Raw genomic sequence first — 10,782 nt, 5'->3', positions numbered from 1 at the left:
TTTATTATGTCTAATAGTTTTTTTGATGGAGTCTTTAGAGTTTTCTATGTACAGTATCATGTCATCTGCAAGTAATGACAGTTTTACTTCTTCTTTTCCAATTTGGATGCCTTTTATTTCTTCTTCTTGTCTGATCACTGTGGCTAGCAGTTCCATTACTATGTCGAACAGGAGTGGTGAAAGTGGGCATCCCTGACTTGTTCCTGTTCTTAGGGGAAATGGTTTTAGTTTTTGCCCACTGAGTATGATGTTGGCTGTAGGTTTGTCATATAAGGATTTTATTATGTTGAGGTATGATCCCTCTATTCCCACTATGCTGAGAGTTTTTATCAAGAAAGGTTGTTGGATTTTGTCAAATTCTTTTTCTGCATCAATGGATATGATTATGTGGTTTTTATTTCTCAATTTGTTTAGGTGATGTGTCATGTTTATTGATTTGCGGATATTGCACCATCCTTACATCCCCAGAATAAATCCTTCTTGGTCATGGTGTATGATCTGTCTAATGTAATGCTGTATACGATTTTCTTGAATTTTGTTGAGGGTTTTAGCATCTATGTTCATCAGGAATATTGGCCTATAGTTCTCCTTCTTTGTAGTGCCTTTTTCTGGTTTGGGGATTAGGGTAATACTGGCTTCATAGAAAGAGCTTGGAAATGCTTCTTTCTCTTGAATAATCTGGAATAGTCTGAGGAGGAGGGGTTTTAGTTTTCCTTTGAATGTTTGGCAAAACTGCCCTGTGAAGCTGTCTGGCCCCAGGCTTGTGTTTGCTGAAAGTTTTTTTGATGACTGCTTCAATTTCCTTCTGAGCTGTTGGCCTGTTGAGAGTTTTTGGTTCTTCATGATTAAGTTTGGAAGATCATATTTTTCTAGGAATATATCCATTTCCTCTAGGTTTAGTTTGTTGGAATAGAGTTGTTCATAGTATTTTTTTAATACAATCCTTTGTACTTCTGTGGGGTCTGTTGTTATTTTGCCTCCTTCATTTCTTATTTTGTTTATTTGGGTCCTCTCTCTTTGCTTTTTGGGAGCCAGTCTAGAGGTTCATCAATCTTTTCTTTTTTTTAATTTAATAAATCTTTATTGTTCAGATTATTACAATTGTTCCTCTCCCCCCCCCCATAACTCCCCTCCACCCGGTTCCCACCCCATTCTCTATCCTTACCCACCCCCCCACTATCCTTTTTGTCCAGTCTCTTCCTGCACCCCCACACCTCTTTCCCCCTGAGAATTGTCAGTCCACTCTCTTTCTATGCCCCTGATTCTATTATATTCACCAGTTTATTCTGTTCCTCAGATTTTTTTATTCACTTGATTTTTAGATTCACTTGTTGATAGATATGTATTTGTTGTTCATAATTTTTATCTTTACCTTTTTCTTCTTTTTCCTCTTCTTAAAGAATACCTTTCAGCATTTCATATAATACTGGTTTGGTGGTGATGAACTCCTTTGCTTTTTCTTATCTGTGAAGCTCTTTATCTGACCTTCAATTCTGAGTGATAGCTTTGCTGGGTAGAGTAATCTTGGTTGTAGGTTCTTGCTATTCATCACTTTGAATATTTCTTGCCACTCCCGTCTGGCCTGCATAGTTTCTGTTGAGAAATCAGCTGACAATCGTATGGGTGCTCCCTTGTAGGTAACTATCTGTTTTTTCTCTTGCTGCTTTTAATATTCTCTCTTTGTCTTTTGCTCTTGGCATTTTAATTATGATGTGTCTTGGTGTGGTCCTCTTTGGATTCCTTTTGTTTGGGGTTCTGTGTGCTTCCTGGACTTGTAAGTCTATTTCTTTCACCAGGTGGGGCAAGTTTTCAGTCATTATTTCTTCAAATAGGTTTTCAATATCTTGCTCTCTCTCTTCTTCTGGCACCCCCATAATTCGGATATTGGTATGCTTGAAGTTGTCCCAGAGGCTCCTTACACTATCTTCACATTTTTGGATTCTTTTTTCTTTCTGCTTTTCCAGTTGGGTTTTTTTTGCTTCTTTGTATTTCAAATCTTTGACTTGATTCTTGCAATCCTCTTGTCTACTGTTGGATCTCTGTATAATATTTTTTATTTCAGTCAGTGTATGCTTAATTTCTAGTTGGTCCTTTTTCATATCCTCGAGGGTCTCACTAAATTTATCGGCCTTTTCTAGTATATTCTTGAAAAGCCTTATAACCGTAGTTTTGAACTCTATATCCAGTCATTTGCTTTCCTCCATTTCTTTTATTTGTGACCTGTTTCTTTGTCTCCACATTTTGGCTGCTTCTCTGAGTTGACAGAGTGGCTTTGTGTGCTAGGTGTCTTATAGGGCCCAGTGGCTCAGCCTCTCCAGTTACCTGAGGTGGACACTCTTGGTGCACCCCTTTGTGGGCTGTGTGCACAGTCTTGTTGTAGTTAAGCCTTGGTTGTTGTTGGTATCACTTGGAGGAATTTGCCTCCAGGCCAGTTGGCTGTGAGGATAAGCTGTGTCTATGCTGAGAGAACTTCTGTGCTGGAGACACCCTTATGAGATAAGACTTGCAAAAGCCTCTGTGCTCAGCTTGGTGATGGGGCGGAATCTCAGGGAGGAGCAGACAGCATTGGTTTCCCATCAGCCCTGCCCTAAGAGGCCCCTGAGTCTCAGTGTCCTGCGGTAATCGCTGCAAGCACTTCTGAGAGAAAGCTGCCCTCAAGTTTCGCCTGCTGCCAGACAGTCCAGTTTCTCCCCGAATGAGTCTGGGTCCCCAGAGTCTCGTCTGGAACTGGAGTTCAGAGCAGTCGGGAGCTTTTGTCTCCCTCCCGATTGAGAAAGCCAGCCGCGTACTCAGTTGCCAGTCCTCTCCGCGCTCAGTACCTCTGCCTTCTGCAGCTCCTCTGAGTCTCAGTGTGCTTTTCTCTTTCCTTCTAGTTGTAGAATTTCCACTCAGCCAGCTTTCCTGTGGTTCTGGATGACGTCCGTTTTGTCTTTTAGTTGTAGTTTTGAAATTGTTGTGCGAGGCAGCAGTTTAGATGTTTACCTATGCTGCCATCTTGGTTTCCCCCGAGGTTCATCAATCTTGTTTATCTTTTTGAAGAACTAGCTCTTGGTTTCATTAATCTTTTGTATTGTTTTTTGGTCTCTATGTCATTTATTTCTGCTCTGATCTTTATTATCTCCTTCCTTCTGTTCATTCTGGGCTTTTCTTGTTGCTCTCTTTCTAATTCTTTAAGTTGTAGAGTTAGATAATTTATTACCAGTTTTTCTTATTTTTTGAGGTAGGCCTGTAATGCTATGAACTTTCTTCTCGAAACTGCTTTCACTGTATCCCATAGATTTTGGATTGTTGTGTTTTCATTGTCATTCATTTCCAGGATGTTTTTAATTTCTTCTTTGATCTCTTTGGTAACCCAAACATTGTTTAACAGCATGCTATTTAGCCTCCAAGTGTTTGAATTTTTTTTTTAATGTCACATTCTTTTTAAAAAATATATTTTTATTGATTTCAGAGAGGAAGGGAAAGGGAGAGAGGGAGAGAAACATCAATGATGAGAGAGAATCATTGACCAGCTACCTCCTGCACACTCCACACTGGGGTCCAAGCCTGCAACCCAGGCATGCACCATTGACTGGAATTGAATCTGGGACCCTTCATTCCATAGGTGTATGCTCTATCCACTGAGCAAAACCAGCTAGGGCAGTGTTTGAATTTTGTTATTGTTTTCATGGTAGTTGATTTCTAATATTATGCCATTGTGATCTAAGAAAATGATTGATATGATCTCTGCCCCGGCCCGCGGGGCAGCAACGAGGGCACGCAGGAACCACCTAAGAGAATGAAACAAACAAGGAACGCGAAGAACGGAGGCAAAACAAGGTTCTGATCAAGCCTCATTTTTTTATTCGAGTGTTGTGGTATATAAGCACTCAGGAGGGGAGGGGTAGGATAAGGAGTTGCCATGGGATGATTGGTTGGGGACTGGGTATCTGTCCTAGCTGATTGGTTATTCTGATGTGGGAGGTTCTTCTGGCCCTTGGCGCGCGCAGGCTTTCTTTGTTCTTGCTTAATCAGGAAGTAGGGCTGACCAGGAAGTAAGACCGAATTCTGCTTTTATGGCTCCCGGCATCTCCTCCCTTTCTGTTTTTAAGCGGGAGTGGGCTTTAACCGAGCCAGGGAGTAGTGACCCGGCTCCTCCCGTGGGTTTCCCAAGACCACAGGTAACGACTCTCGGTATCTTTTGGGGAGGAGAGGTAGAGCCTGGAATTAAGGCCAGAGAGCCTTCCCTGCAGTGGCTGCGCCTGTCTTAGGTCGGGAGACTCGGGATACCTGGTTTAATGCCTGCATTACCCGTCATCGGCCTAACTGAATCACTCTGATTCAGTGCCTGTCTTAGGTTGCAGGTAGGGCCTATAGAAGAGCCCCTCAGCGTATGCCATCTCCTCTTGTCTTCATGGCTAAATTATTTCCTGCTAATTCCTCTCTGTTGCAGGAATCCACATGGTCCTGGAGTTTTTTTTTTCTGAAAATATACAAACATATTCTAGGCCAAAAGTTAATAAAGGTGTCTTTTCTATAAATTTGACTTGGGATCCTTTTTATTTTTGCCCAACTAATTTTCCTTTGGCTTATTTTGACACCATGTGTGTTTTTCATGGGTGTCTTGCTGTTAGCATAACAAATGAAAATTAATTTTCAAAGTAAAAATTTTTCTAGATGTAATTTTCTTACAAGGTATTTTTCCTTACATAATATTACTCCACTATCCCTCCTTTTTTGATTTAATTATTAGGAGGCTTTTGGAAAATATATAATGCAGTCTTGATAACTTTAAATTTTAATTTTTTGCACAAAAATATGACTGCTTTAGGTTCATTGCATGTTAAGCAATTTTACCATGAAATGAACTACAAATAGAAATTTTGGTTAATACTTTAGGAACAGCATTTTGTACCATTAGATTTTCTTGAATATTCCCTTATTTCATTTAGCCAATTTAAATTAATCTGAAAACTTGACCATTTTACTGTCAAATTTAATACTTTAACAACAATTTTTGTTAATGGAAAGGATTATATGCATCCTTGAGAAAGCCCTGAGCATTCCTGGATTTAGGCTAGATTTAGGTATAGGGCAGCTGCCATCAACCACTTCTCTGTTGCCTGGGTCTCAGTCTTAGCTGGGCCAAGTCTCTTGTTGCCTGGGTCCCAATCTGAGCTGGGCATGGGAAGCACGAAGCAGCCATGGGGCAGGAGACCTCCCTCAGAAGGGGCGAGTGTTCAAGCCCCTGTAATGTTGCGGGGGTGAGGATCTGTGCCACACCTCTGTTGACCCCCAAGTTCTCTCCTGATGGCCCCCTGCGACTGTGCCTGTCTTAGGTTGCCCCTCCCTTGAGGAGTCTTACCCGTCATTGACTAACCAGCCATCCTCCGGGGCCAAGCAGGGTGATGTAAGGTTCAGTTCTGTCTCCTTGGTAGCCTATGCCCCTATGGCCTCCATGCCCAGCACCTGCCTTGGGATCCCCCCACTGGTGGGGGGCCCCGGCATTGATCATATATCTTGGGGAACCCAGGTTTCTTCTACAGGGTGGGCCCAGCTCACACCATTGTGTGAGAGACAGATCTATGGTACAATCCAACATGAGGTTTCAAACTCAGAATGAACTGAAAACTCAAGCAACAGCTGTGGACAATTGAATTGTGAGAAGAGGGTTCCTTTTGACAAAAAGGGCCAATATAGAATGCTCAAGTACCTTCCCAATGGGCCTTTCACACAGTGGAAGGAATTGAATCCTTTCATGTCCCTTTTAAATTGCTGCCAAACATTAAAAAAAATTTAGATTTTTAAGTTTGTTTGGATTAATTGTACAATATGCTATTTGTAAAATATCAAAAATTATAATGACATTGTAGAATAATACCATGCAATTTCAAGTATATTAGATGTTTTAAAAGGATTTCTTTTAAGAAGAGAGAATAATTTTCTTGTATTACTCTGGGCCTTTGGAGCTTTACAAGAATTATCTCTGTTAAGGCCTTGAAATTTTAACATGGAAAAAAAAACCCATCAAACAAATATTTATATTCATATATGATTTACTAGTTTTTGCATCCGCCATTCATATGCAAACTTGTTATCTACTTCCTGCTGGTTGCTTGCCTCAGGGCGGGAATTTCAAAAGGGGCTGCTTAAAAGGCCTTGGGAAACTAGCTTTAATTTGTCTCCCAGTTCATCTTCGCCATCTTTAAAGCTAAAATCTCTAAGGTTTTTATTCTGTACACAGAAAAGTGTCAAGCCCAGCTCAAAAACTATGCGCACTCGTTTTTAAACTGGCCTTTTCACTTTACATGAGCACAGAAATCCCAGATGCATTTATGAATTTGTAAAAACTTTAATTCATTAGCTGGAAAAAGGAAAGATGGCGAATATGAGGCCTCTTATGGTGGCTTTCTTGGGGAGTGGTGTCTATATTGGATCGACACGTGTCTCTCCCTTCCCCTACATCCTGCTTACTTTAGGGGAAATTTTTGCAACAGATCTGGCCACATTTTTTCATGCTTAAAAGACAGATCTCAAATTTTTTCTTTATAACTAACACCCAATTTGGCCAAGATCAGAATCTTCCTGCGGATTATTTTATGAATTTTAAAGAAAACTTTTAAGTAATCTCATTGCAGGAGAGCAGATAGCTTTGCCCTCTCCTGCCACCATTGAATTTCTCCACACCAGAGGCTGTTTCAGGAGTGGAGTTTCATTTCTTATTATAGATTTTAAATTCCAAATACAAACTAAGATTTTAATTTGAACAAGAAACCACATTCTTTAAGCATACAAACCAGGAAAAATACCATGTAAGGATATTCTTTGTTCTCAGCCAATGGCAATTCAAATTCAAACTGTACATTCTCTGCACCTCTCCCAGGAGCAAGTAGTGATATTCTTCTAATCCTTTCATAGATAAGCTACTTCTTCCTAAAATAAGTCCCATGGTGCCCTTAGGTAATGGTCCATAAATCCCTGTAGGGATTGCTTGTGGACCCATATCGGGAGTTAGTACATATTTGGTGGTGGGACAGAGGTCCAATCCTGCACTGCTGGGGGTGGCCCGGAGGAGGGAACTGACTCCTGAGTGTGAAGGATCTGTTGAGGGGGTAGCGTCTGTGGGACGAATCGGATAGCCCCCTGATTCAGTCCCTGGTTTGGGGCCGAGTGCTGGCCCCTCTGGAAGTTTCCCTGTTTTGGTGGTAAAGGCTTGCCCTCTATATCCGTTTTAGAGTAGCATTCCTTAGCCCAGTGAAGACCGCGCCGGCAGCGTGGGCGGGGGGTTCTAGGGGGTTTTCGATCTGATGAGTTGTTAGAAGGGGGTTTCTGGAGGGTTGGTGTCTGAGGATCCTTTGTAGGACAATCACGAGCAAAATGCCCAGGTTGTTTACAGTTATAACAGGCTCTTTGTTTTTCCGGGCCGAAGTTCTTTAAAGCTGCCCCTATAGCTAGGCCAAGAGAGTGGGAAGTACCAATCCCTGAACATAACTTGATATAATCAGAAAGGCTCCCACACCGGTACAGTCTTAAGGTTTCCTGACATATCGGGTTGGCATTCTCATAGGCAAGATGTTTAATAAATGTGCTCTCATTCTCGCCCTCGCCAATCAGCCGTTCCGCGGCATCAGTGAGGCGACTGATGAAATCGCTATAAGGCTCATCAGGGCCCTTCGGACCTTGGCCAAGGAGGTTGTGGCTGAGCCCTTTGTGGGGAGTCAGTGCCAGGCCTTAAGGCCTGCGTTTTGAATTTGAGCTAATAACCCAGGGGGGAAGGCCGCCTATGCCTCATTGGAGTCATAGGGACTCCAGCCCAGTAACTTATCTCTCGTCCAAGAACGCGAAGTTTTGCTTTCACTATTGCGCTGGGCGGTTTCTCGGCAGTTTTCAACAAAATCTGTTCTCCAGAGGACATATTCACCCCCCGAGAGTGTCGCTCGGGCTAGAGAGATCCAATCATTAGGAGTTAGCCAGCAATCACTCAGGCTCTCAAGTATAGCTACTGTATAAGGAGCCGTGGGCCCGTAATTAGTAACCGCCGCCTTTAAATCTTTTATGTGTTTAAGGTTTAGGCGACGGTATTTCTGATTCTTGTGTTGGGGCTCGGGGTCTGGGTCCTCTGTTTCAGAGTCATTATCTGTAGGGTCTTGATCAGGATTTTGGGAGTCTGGGGGAGTATCATCTTCATCAGGGGAGTTTTCTTCCTCTTCCCCTATATCTTTTGAGGGGGGTTTAGGGCCGCGACTGTGGTGACCGGGAAGGCAAGGAAAGGGGGTTTGTTTTTAGCCGATAGGGCCTGGGGCGGGGCTTTAGTTTTAGTTTTTCATCTGTTGGGGGGTGATTTTGTTGAGAGAGGAGTATTCTGTTGGGTAGAACTTAGGGTGGAAAGCTCAGCCTCGAGGGCTTGAATTTCTTTAATAAGTTGGACATGCTCTCGTTTCTGCTGTAAAATTCCTTTAAAGAAGAAACTTCTCGAGCAAGGGTTATTTTAGCTTGTCTGATGGGGTCAGATGGACGGGAGTTAAAATCTGGAAGAGGAGAAGGATGAACTAGGGAATTGGGATTATGGGGGGGAGGTCTATGAAGCGCCGGGGCAGTTGGGCGCCAAGGGTCATCATGATAGCGAGCCGCCTCCTCATCTAAGGTTTCTTGTCCTTCGGGGGTTAGGTGATCTGAATGATCTCTTTTAAAGGTAAGCGAGGGGTAGATATTGGGGATTTTTTCTTGTGGCTTTTCTGGTTCTTTTTTAATATTTAAAGGTTTTTGGTCTTTAGGGGTCTCTGGGGGTTCTCCTGGGAGATCTATAACGACTGAAGGGCATGTTGAGGGGGGATGGGAGTTTTCCTTAAGAATCTCCTCTCCTGTTTTGATGACCTCTTTAACATCAGGGTCTTGAGAATGGATTTTTAGAATGTCATGAATTAAGTTCCAATAAGAAAAGGCAGTAACGGGAATCTTCTCAGGGCCAAGGGCCCGATAAAAATCCTGTAGGGCATCTCCTACCCGTTGCCAGCGTTTTTGATTAATAGTTCCTTCTAGGGGGAACCAAGGGCAGGTATCATGAACAAACTCAAAGAACTGCCTAAGGTCTTTTCTTTTAACCCTTATTCCTCACGCTCTGAGGGATATCTTGACACCGTCAAGGAACATTTCATGGGTACTCAAAGAATTCCCCATTATTGGTCGACTGGATGGCTCTCCGAGTGACCCCTTCCCCCACGTAAGCCTCTGGGACGTATAATCCCCGTTCCAGGTCAGCCTGAATTTTCCCGTCAACCCAGGGATTCAGGCGGAATTACTCTCTTTTTGACTCTAGCCTTTACTCCCTTGCTTGCGTGAAACAGTCGGTAGGTGTAATCCACCTACACGGATCCGCACAGACGGGAAGACCCCTTTTGCCCTTGTCAGGGAGTAGGAATTCCCTTTGTTGAGTCTGTGAGGTGAATGACCTTTTGTTCAAAGCAAGCTCAAGGTTTTAAGAGTAGATCTAATTGGAGAGAATTCGCGACAAGAAAGCCGGGCAACGATACTAATTCAAGTGAATCAGAGTTCTCACAGCTGGAGATGGGTACCCTTCACTCTTCCCCAAATCGGCAAGTGAGTGCTTATTAGTGGGCAGGAAGGAATCGACCAAGAGAGCCAATAATAGCAGTCGAGCAAAAAGGGGTGAAATGTTCTGAAATCTTGTTTGAAAAATCGTCTACCTACCTTACTCCGATCTGTGCTGAGTCTTCACTCGCGGGTCCTCGTGGCGACTCTGGGGGGGTGCCTGGCCAGGGCTTCTCCGGTAGACGTTCTCGTTGGGGGTCCCCAGGGTGCCCCACGTTGGGCGCCAGATGCCCCGGCCCGCGGGGCAGCAACGAGGGCACGCAGGAACCACCTAAGAGAATGAAACAAACAAGGAATGCGAAGAACGGAGGTAAGACAAGGTTCTGATCAAGCCTCGTTTTTTTATTCGAGTGTTGTGGTATATAAGCACTCAGGAGGGGAGGGGTAGGATAAGGAGTTGCCATGGGATGATTGGTTGGGGACTGGGTATCTGTCCTAGCTGATTGGTTATTCTGATGTGGGAGGTTCTTCTGGCCCTTGGCGCGCACGGGCTTTCTTTGTTCTTGCTTAATCAGGAAGTAGGGCTGACCAGGAAGTAAGACCGAATTCTGCTTTTATGGCTCCCGGCAGATTTCAATCCTCTTGAATTTGGAGAGACTTTGCCTGTGTCCTAATATGTAGTCTATCTTTGAACATGTCCCATGTTCACTTGAGAAGAATGTGTATTATGTAGCTTTGTGATGAAATATTCTGAAGATGTCAATTAAATCCACCTGATCTAGTGAGTCATTTAGGATTGCTGTTTCTTTGCTGATATTTTTTGTCTAGAGCATTTATCCAGTGGTGTCAATGGGGTATTAATATCCCCTACTATGATTGTATTGCTATCGATCTTTCCCTTGATATCTTTCAGAAGGTTTTTTTTTTTTTAATGTATTTGGGAGCTCCTGTATTGGGTGCACATATGTTTACCAGAGTTATATTCTCTTGTTGTATCATGAAGTGGCCTTCCTTATCTCTTGTTATGCCCTTCAGTTTGAGGTCTATTTTGTCAGATATAAGTATTGTTATCCCACATTTTTTCACATTTCCATTTGCCTGAAATATATTTTTCCATCCCTTCACTTTCAGTCTGTGTGAGCCCCTCATTCTGAGATGGGTCTTTTGTAGACAGCATATATATGCATCATGTTTTTTTATACATTCAGCCACTCAATGTCTTTTCACTCAACATTTAATCCATTTATGTTTAAG

The sequence above is a fragment of the Plecotus auritus genome (genome assembly GCF_963455305.1).
Source record: "Plecotus auritus genome assembly, chromosome: 2".
Classification (NCBI taxonomy): Eukaryota; Metazoa; Chordata; class Mammalia; order Chiroptera; family Vespertilionidae; genus Plecotus; species Plecotus auritus.
This window is presented reverse-complemented; position numbering follows the sequence as displayed.